The following is an 8,930-nucleotide window of genomic DNA, read 5'->3' as shown; positions in this document are numbered from 1 at the left end:
AGTTTCAGTAACCCTGTCCATGAGTTTAATATAGCCATGATCTGGATTATGTGATGTAGTGGAGGTTGTGCTGATTCAACATAATGTGATTATGTTGATGATAATTTTGATAGTTGAGATATATTTCATTGACCCAAACCTTGAAGATAATAATGTGACCATAACTAATGGAGCAATACACAAGACACGCAATTTTAGATTATCAAACTCGTGATATGTTTATTGAGTATAATACACGATCTTGTTCTCTTTTGACTTCTCTCTGATTCTTAACGCTATTATCCAGTGAGTCTTTTGACATTTTTGAACCCATTGAGAAACAAATAATTTTTTTCTCACCTCTACTATTCTATTTACACTTTGTTTCAATATGAATCTTGTTGTTCTATTTTTTACCTCTAGATGTTAGTGCGTGATTTATCACTTACAAGGTTTATTTAGCGCCTTATTTGTCGTTTCAATATTTTTTTGCAGATTACAAGATCATTAAGGACGTGATGTTTTGAGCTTCAGGTGGACTATCATTGAAATCTTTTTGTATTTGAAATTCAATCATTTGGGAGTTTACTCTATCATGAGTTATTTGAAATTTTTATTTATGCTTTATCATTAGAAGTTGGATTATGATGTTATTTTGGAGTTTATGAATATTAAATCTTATTTTTCTAACGGTAAGCTTAGCTTGACATGTGAGACAGTGATAATATTTTGATTTTAAGATGCACAATGTTATGGCATTACATATGTGATGCCTTTAAATCTAGAACATGCATAATGTCTATGGATTGCTCATACACTAGAGCAGTGTCTATGGCTTGCTCATGACTCATGAGGGTAGAGGAGAAGGAGAACTAATGGGTATGGAGTATAGTTAACATCATTTGGCCAGGTAATGGAGTACACATTCCTTTGGCTTGATAACTAGTACTCTTAAAGGACCTCTGAGTTTTTGACAATGATTTGAGAACTTTTGTCTCATGATTTTGTTCTGTATAATGCTAGTGTCTTTAAGCTCAATGATTGGTTGTGTCCAGCAAGTTACAATGATTTTATATTTTTATTGCGAACAATGTTGGTTCCTTCTTAGCACATCCTAATTTTATTTAATTATTTTGTTTTTTTGCTACTTAATATCCTTGAAGTATTTCATCAAAAAAAAGTAGAGGAGGTTAATCCTCTCAAAAGAGAGAGAGAGAGAGAGAGAGAGAGAGAGAGAGAAATACCGGGCCATGAAACACAAACCATTGAGAAATACCGGGCCCAAGATCCTCTGGCTTCACACCCTCTGGTCCAGTGACATAGAAAAGGGCCAATGTGTCTGTCACAAGGCATGACTAGGATCCCTATAATGTTGTTGATAATAGTAAGGTTGTTCTATGCAACAAGACTTAGACCCTCAAAAATCAACTGCAAATCGACTTGTTTCATAGAGTGGACATTGGGTGTCTTGCTACTAAAGATAATCTTCATGATCATCAATCACCATATTCTCCTCGATGATTTTTTTTTTTTTTTTTATAATCAGAATGTTGCGTACATTTTCAATAAGTTTGAAAAGAAGCATTCTACAACTAATAATTCTCGTTTGAGTCCATGGTTTCTTAGGCCCAAATGGATGCATTCCTTTCCTAGGTTGCCATTGTTTTTATTCAAAATGCAAAAGCTATTACAGGTACATAGCAATTTAGGCCTATCAACAAGCCAGGCTCATATTAGACAAGATTTTTTAATCCAAATTCAATTTTAGGTAAATTACATTCTTAGTCCTTAGCATTTACACTGTGTCAATTCAATCCATAACATTTCAAATATGTCATTTCAGTCCTCAACCTTTTGGTATTGTGTTTGCGTCAAAAATTTAAAATAGTTTTTATTGTTAAGTGATTAATGAAAAATACTGATACCATGAGGCTTTTTTTTAAAATCCAAATTCAATTTTATATATATGACCCGAATTCGAATTCGAATATGATGAATATAGAAATCGTAATTGAGTTTAGAACTTAAATCAAAATAAGAGCTTGTAAATGCCAAAAGCTTTTAATTCCTTTTTTTTTTTATAAATATATTATATAATGGGATTTTAACTTATGACATTTAGTATATAATGATTCATATTTATCATCCTCATAGAGTGGTAAGCATTTCCAAATCCATGAACCATTCTCATAATCTTGTTTTGCTAGTTATGGGGACTAAAAGCTAGTTCATTCAATTGCTCGTACTGTGACATGGCTTCTTTTCTATAATAATTTTTTCTTCATTCGTCACTTACATCGTTTTTGTGTATTTCAAGCATGCTATGATTTTTAGGGTTTTAGTTAAAATAATTATTTGTTATTTCTTTGAGTATTCTTATCTCTTTCACACAACACATACAAGACACGAAATTGCTTGAATTTGGGTTAGCACCTGCTTTGCCCTGTTTTCACATCGTTCCAAATAGGCGCAAATGGCATACGTAGCCACCAATGTTGTGCACGTCAAAGCCCGTCGCATAAGGCAAAAATAAAAAAGAGATGTGCGCCACCTGTGGCCAAAATAATTTTCCTTCTGTTATTTATTTTTTGAAACTTATTAAATGTTTGTTTCTTTTTTAACTTATTAGGATTAGATCTAGTAAAATTCACTTTTCCAAATTTTTTATTACACACACATAACTCTAGACCAGGCCTAAAGCCTCCAATCTTAATAGAATTGGATCCGAGGTTGATGTTGTTTATCACCATATATATGACTACGGCATATGGTGTTCTCATTTTAAAGGTTCGCTCTGCAGGAGCTACTGGACCTGAAGATAATAATTAATACTCCCAATTAAGAACATGGTGGTTACTTTGAAGAAGAACTCTCTGGCAGAGCCATGGAATTGGATCATTTTACAAAAATTTACTAATAAGCTTTAGATGGACATTAAACAAGATATACCAGGTTGCGTAAATCAATTTAGTACTGTCAGTTTAACAATTACTCAGCCAAGTAGAGCCCATATTTATAGTGATTATGCAAACACATGCACGCCTAATTGTCACTCAATTAATTTAAACCCAGTTGTGATTTCTTCAAAGCACCCAGTGACGCATCCAGAGCCCTACTAAATGCAAAGGGAAGTATGAGAAAATACTAAATATACTAAAAGTATTTTTCTCTTTGTCAAATTTGTTACATACAACTGATTCTTCAAGGTTGCGCTTGCAAACAGTTACCCAAGATCCCCACAGTAATATAAGAAATATAACAAAAGTTCCAGCTAGTTAGCCCATCTAGACTAAAAACTGACTTTGAGCATTCTTCCTTTGTCTCAATTAGCCCTGATCTATAGGGGGGGAAAAAGGGTTCACTAGCATTAAAAACTGACTTTGAGCATTCTTCCTTTGTCTCAGTTAGCTCTGATCTATAGGGGGAAAAAAGGGTTCACTAGCATTAGTCAATTTTGATTTAGTGCAGTTCAATATAACAAGTATTGAATTCACGGATATCTTATTGAACAAATTGATTCAGATGGCATGATTTGACATTAAAATAGCAATAGGTCAGAAGCTTCCAAGTGACCTAAGTGTCAATCATCATTTACAAGCTACATTTCTTTCATTTTAGAGCAGCAATAAGGAAAGATTTTGCCTTTTGTAGCAGGAAATTTACATTAAAAAAGCAAAAAATAATTGAAATAAGTTAAATAAGTTTGAAAACACCCTATCTAACGTCAAAGCTGTGTTGTTAGATGCTAAAGACTAGCAGTTTCATAATCAGGAGCTGACCGTCTGGCTTGGGCAGCTCAAAGTAGTGTTTATGATGCTCAAGATATCCTTGATGAGTTCGAGTGTGAAGTGCTGCGCAAGCAAGTGGTGGAAATGCAGGGGAGCACCCCCAGGAAGGTACGCCGTTTCTTTTCTTCTTCTAATTCACTTGTATTCCGAACCAAGATGGCTCACAAAGTCAAAGAAATCAGAGCACGTTTAGATGAGGTTGCAGCCGATAGGGCTAAGTTTCATCTCTCTCCACGGTCGGATGATATGCATGTGGTGCGTGGAAGGGAGATGAGTTACTCCTTTGTCCAGGCTTCAGATGTGATAGGAAGAGACCAAGACAAAGATAATATTGTAGAGCATCTAATGGATCCTAGTGATGATCAATCCATCTCTGTTGTTCTTGTAGTTGGGATTGGAGGTCTTGGCAAGACTGCGTTAGCTAAATTGGTGTTTAATGATAAAAGAGTGATAGAGCATTTTGAGTTGAAGTGTTGGGTGTGTGTGTCTGACAAATTCGTTTTAAAACAACTACTGATTAAAATTATCAAATCAATAACTAGTGAAAATTGTAGCGATTTGGATGAAGAGCAGTTGCAAATGCTACTTCGAAATAATTTGGATGGCAAGAAATTTTGTCCCGTCTTGGACGACGTATGGAACGAGGACAGGGGAAAATGGATTGAGTTGAGGAATTTGTTGATGGGGGGTGCCAATGGAAGTAAGATTCTTGTGACTACACGCAGCCCAACAATTACTTCCATGATGGGCACCATGTCCCCATACAACTTGGAAGGTCTTTTACATCAAGAGTGTCTGTCCCTATTTATAAAATGGGCATTTGATGAAGGAAAAGAGAGGCAACACACAAACATTGTGGAAATTGGGGATGCAATTGTGAAGAAATGCAAAGGGGTTCCCTTGGCAGTAAAATCGTTAGGAAGCTTACTATATTCAAAGCTGATGAACGTGATTAGCTATTTGTAAGAGATAATGAAATGTGGAAATTAAATAGAAAAGAAGGGGATATTTTGTCAGTCTTGCAATTGAGTTACAATTAGATGTCATCTTACTTGAAACAATGTTTTGCTTTTCTTTCACTTCTTCCGAAAGATTATGAATACAATACTTTTGATTTAATTCCATATTGGATGGCAAATGGGTTTCTTCAATCACCAAATGCAAATCAAGAGCTGGAAGATATTGGCAACCAATATGTAGATGAGCTCTATTCAAGATGTTTCCTTGAAGATTATATTGATATTGGTTACTTGCGAGAATTCAAAATACATGATCTTGCACATGACCAAGCACTGTCATCAGCCCAAAGTGAGTGCTTAATTATTAATTGTCAAATCTAAAACATCTCTAAAAAGGTTTGGCATTTGTCATATACTAACAATACTTGGCAGAATGAAAATGTTTTAAAATGTTTACAAAAATCAAAGAGTTTACGAACCATTCTTTCTTGGGGGGAAGGAGTTGGACCTACTAAATCCTTTGTTGATTTATGTCTCTCAAAATTTAGATACCTGTGAGTTCTAGATCTAAGTGACTCAAGTTTTGAGGTGTTACCCAGCTCCATTGGTACAATGAAGCATTTAAGGCTGTTGGATTTGAGTAAAAATTGTAGAATTCATAAACTCCCAAACTCCATTTGCAAGCTTCGAAATTTGCAAACTTTATATCTCCGTGGATGTGAAAAATTAGAAGAATTACCAAAAGATATAAGATACTTGATCAAACTCAGAAAGTTTTTAACGACATTTAAACAGAAGTCTCTACCTGGGTGCCCTGATTCCCTACGATTTTTGGAATTATCAAATTGTGGCAATCTAGAATCTTTAGTTGAAACGATGCAAGTCTGTACAAGCCTTCAGGTGTTTTATATTAACAATTGTAGGGGTCTGATCTCTTTGCTTCCCACCCTAAAATTCCTTACCATGTTAGAGGCTTTGATTATTGAGAATTGTGAAAAGCTTGATCTGACTGAAATGGAAGACAATGAAGATGATTTCCCAACGAGCCTTCGATTATTAGGCTTTGTCAAATTACCTAAGTTGGTGGCTATGCTCGATTGGATTAAACGCTCTGCAAAATCTTTACAAATCATTTTTATTTAGAGTTGTCCTAACTTGACAGCATTGCCAGAGTGGTTGGTGAATCTCGAATCGCTTAGACGACTTACAATTATGAATTGCCCCAAATTGTCTTCTCTATCGAAGGGGAAGCTTTGCCTCCCAGCTCTAAGATCTTTCGTAATTGCAAAATGTCCCAAATTAATTAGAAGATGCCAACCGGGAATTGGAGAAGGCTGGCACAAGATTGCTCATGCCTCAGATATTTATCTTGACGACAAGTGGATTAAAAAAGCTGATAATTAGGTATGGAGTAATCCCTCTCCCTCTCTTTTATTTGCTCTTTCTTCCAAGAGTTTAACATTTATAAAATATTATTCTATTTCTGGTAGTGTGATCATTGCAAATCAATATATACATTAATACATATAAATATGCATTATATGTCCACCGTACATTAATTTGGTCAAAGTCGGAATTCTTGTTATGTTAATTAGATGTTGAAATTGGAAGTATTAATGGACTAATGGAGATATTCTTGATTTGATAAATTGCTTAATCTGTATAAGTGCTCTTAATTGGTGGAGATACTTATAGACTATATTATAGAGTAATTATACAAGTGCTCTTTTCTATACTCTACTAGGGGTTAGATTGATTGGAAGGGTTGAAAAGTTAGAATAGAAAAATGAGGAAGTGATAGAAAATTGTAAGGATAGAAGAGATTTAATTTTCTCTCATATATGTTATGTTTGGAGGATGGAAAATGGAGAGATGAAAAATGAAGTTGATATAAATTTACATTTTTTCCCTATTAAATAAAACAAAAGGTAATACGTTTTTTTAATTAAATTTTTTTTTATGGATGCTTCAATTTATATATATATATATATATATATATATATATATATTATAAAGACCACAAGCCAAAAAGATCCAAAACAAATGAGAAAAAAAAGGTGGGAAAAAAATGAGAATGTAAGAAATGGATAAAAGCAAAAGAAAAAGAGAAAAAGTGAATTGTGTGAGTGTGTGTCTGATGCTAATTGTACACATTATTTTTATTTTTATTATATTGTTATTTGTGTGAATTGTGATGTGTGTAGATGTGTGCATGCACTCTATAAATATAATATAACTTTATATAATTTAATAATTATGAAATAAAGATGATTTGTTCAATGTATGCGTATTGTTATCATGTTATAATATTTTTCTAGTTATAAAGTTAAAGATTCTAGAAAAAAAAAATAGTAAAGCTAGTGATTGTTCAAGCATTTGATTGGTTAAGTAGACACTTAGTGTATTATTTATGTATGGATGAGTGTCGTTGTGTGGGTCAATAATTAATACAATTTCAGTAGGTTGAGTTTTGTCATTTAGTTTAAAATATTTTGATGAGAGGTCGATGAATTCGGAGATGAGTGGCAAGCCTTTAGTTGTGGTTCCCTTGGCCACGAAAGTTCCCTTGGAGTTGGAGTACAATTCTGAGAAAGGGGTTGGGTGTCAGGAGATGGTTGATAGCAATCATTTATCACAATGGGTAACCAATTGGATTAAGGCCTTTAGAAAATCAATGGGCACTTCTTTGGACGGTTTTAAGGAGCAAATTACGGGATTGTTGTTAGCTTTAGAGGCCTAGAAAAAGAATAAAAAGCTTCAGGCAGTAGATGATCATATGAAGCAGGGCAAATCAGGGCAGAAAGGTCAGTGGGAGTTAAAAAATTTATTGACCTCTATGAATCTAGAGATTGGTTAAACTAAATCAAGGAATGCATGTAAGGAACGGGCTGTGGTGGTTCATCAATGAATTTGAAGATTATTTCTTGGAATGTTAGAGGGTTGAATGATCAGGATAAACGGGTTCGGGTTCGAAACCTGGTTAGGAAATGGGGGCCAGATGTTATTTGTCTTCAAGAAACTAAAATGGAGCTGATAACTAGAGCTGTGATTCGCAGCTTGTGGGGTGGCCAGCATGTTGATTGGTCTTTTCTAGGCTCTTATGGAGCTTCAGGAGGGGTGCTTTTGATGTGGGATACTCGGGTTGTGAACAAAGTAGAGGAAGTAGTGGGGCATTTTTCGGTTTCTTGTAAATTTACAAGCGTGTCTGATCAGTTTGTCTGGGCTTTTACTGGGGTTTATGGTCCTAATTCTTCGAGAGCCAGAAGGTTCTTATGGGAGGAATTATTCGGTTTGTGCAGTTGGTGGAATGTTCCTTGGTGTTTGGGTGGTGATTTTAATGTGGAAAGATTCCCTTCTAAGCGCTCTGGTTCTTCCTCTTTTACTGCTGCTATGCGGGAGTTTTCCATTTTCTTTTCTGAGCAAGGCCTCATTGATATTCTGCTACAAGGGGGATCTTTCACTTGGTCTAATTCTCGTGAAGTTGCTTCGAAGGCTAGGCTGGACAGATTTTTGTTTTCTGCAGATTGGGAGGATAAGTTCCCTTCTGTCTCTCAACGAGGCTTGCCTAGGCTTTTATCTGACCTCTTCCCGATTGTCCTTGTGGGTGGTTCCTTTCAAAGAGGTCGGAGGCCGTTTAGATTTGAGAATATGTGGCTTAAAGATGAGGGTTTCATGGAGAGGGTGCGATCTTGGTGGGAATCTTATAATGTCCTGGGAGCTCCAAGTTTTATTTTGGCCAATAAACTGAAACTCTTGAAAATTGATTTGAAAACATGGAATGTGGAGGTTTTTGGAAATGTCGAAGAGCGGGTGAGAAATTTGTGGAAAGATCTTAGTGATTTAGAGCTGACTGAGGAAAGTCAAGTTTTAGTTGAAGAGGAAAGGTTGGAATTGGAGAGAGTTCGAGGTAAATTAGAAAAAGTTACTTTGATGGAGGAGATCTATTGGAGACAGAAGTCTAGAGTCCTTTGTATTAGAGAAGGAGACAAAAATACCAAATTCTTTCATTGTATAGCTAATTCTCATAGGATATTTAACTCAATAGATAGGCTTATAGTGGATGGAGAATTGTCTTCAGATCCGAAGGCTATTGTAGGTGGTATTTCTCTTTTTTATAGGAAGCTATATACCGAAAATGTGTCTCATAGACCTATTCTGGATGATGTGGAGTTCTCTTGTATCTCGAAGGAAGATGCCCTTTGGC

At 35.2% G+C, this 8,930-nt stretch overlaps 1 pseudogene; it reads left to right on the top strand.

The window, feature by feature from the left end:
* The first annotated feature begins 1,654 nt into the window (after positions 1 to 1,654).
* Positions 1,655 to 6,130, top strand: LOC142639919 (putative disease resistance protein RGA1; annotated as a pseudogene).
* Positions 6,131 to 8,930: the final 2,800 nt, after the last annotated feature.

The sequence above is a fragment of the Castanea sativa genome, chromosome 6, assembly GCF_040712315.1.
Source record: "Castanea sativa cultivar Marrone di Chiusa Pesio chromosome 6, ASM4071231v1".
Lineage (NCBI taxonomy): Eukaryota > Viridiplantae > Streptophyta > Magnoliopsida > Fagales > Fagaceae > Castanea > Castanea sativa.
Note: the sequence above shows the minus strand (reverse complement) of the source record. Positions and strands in the feature narration are given on the sequence as shown.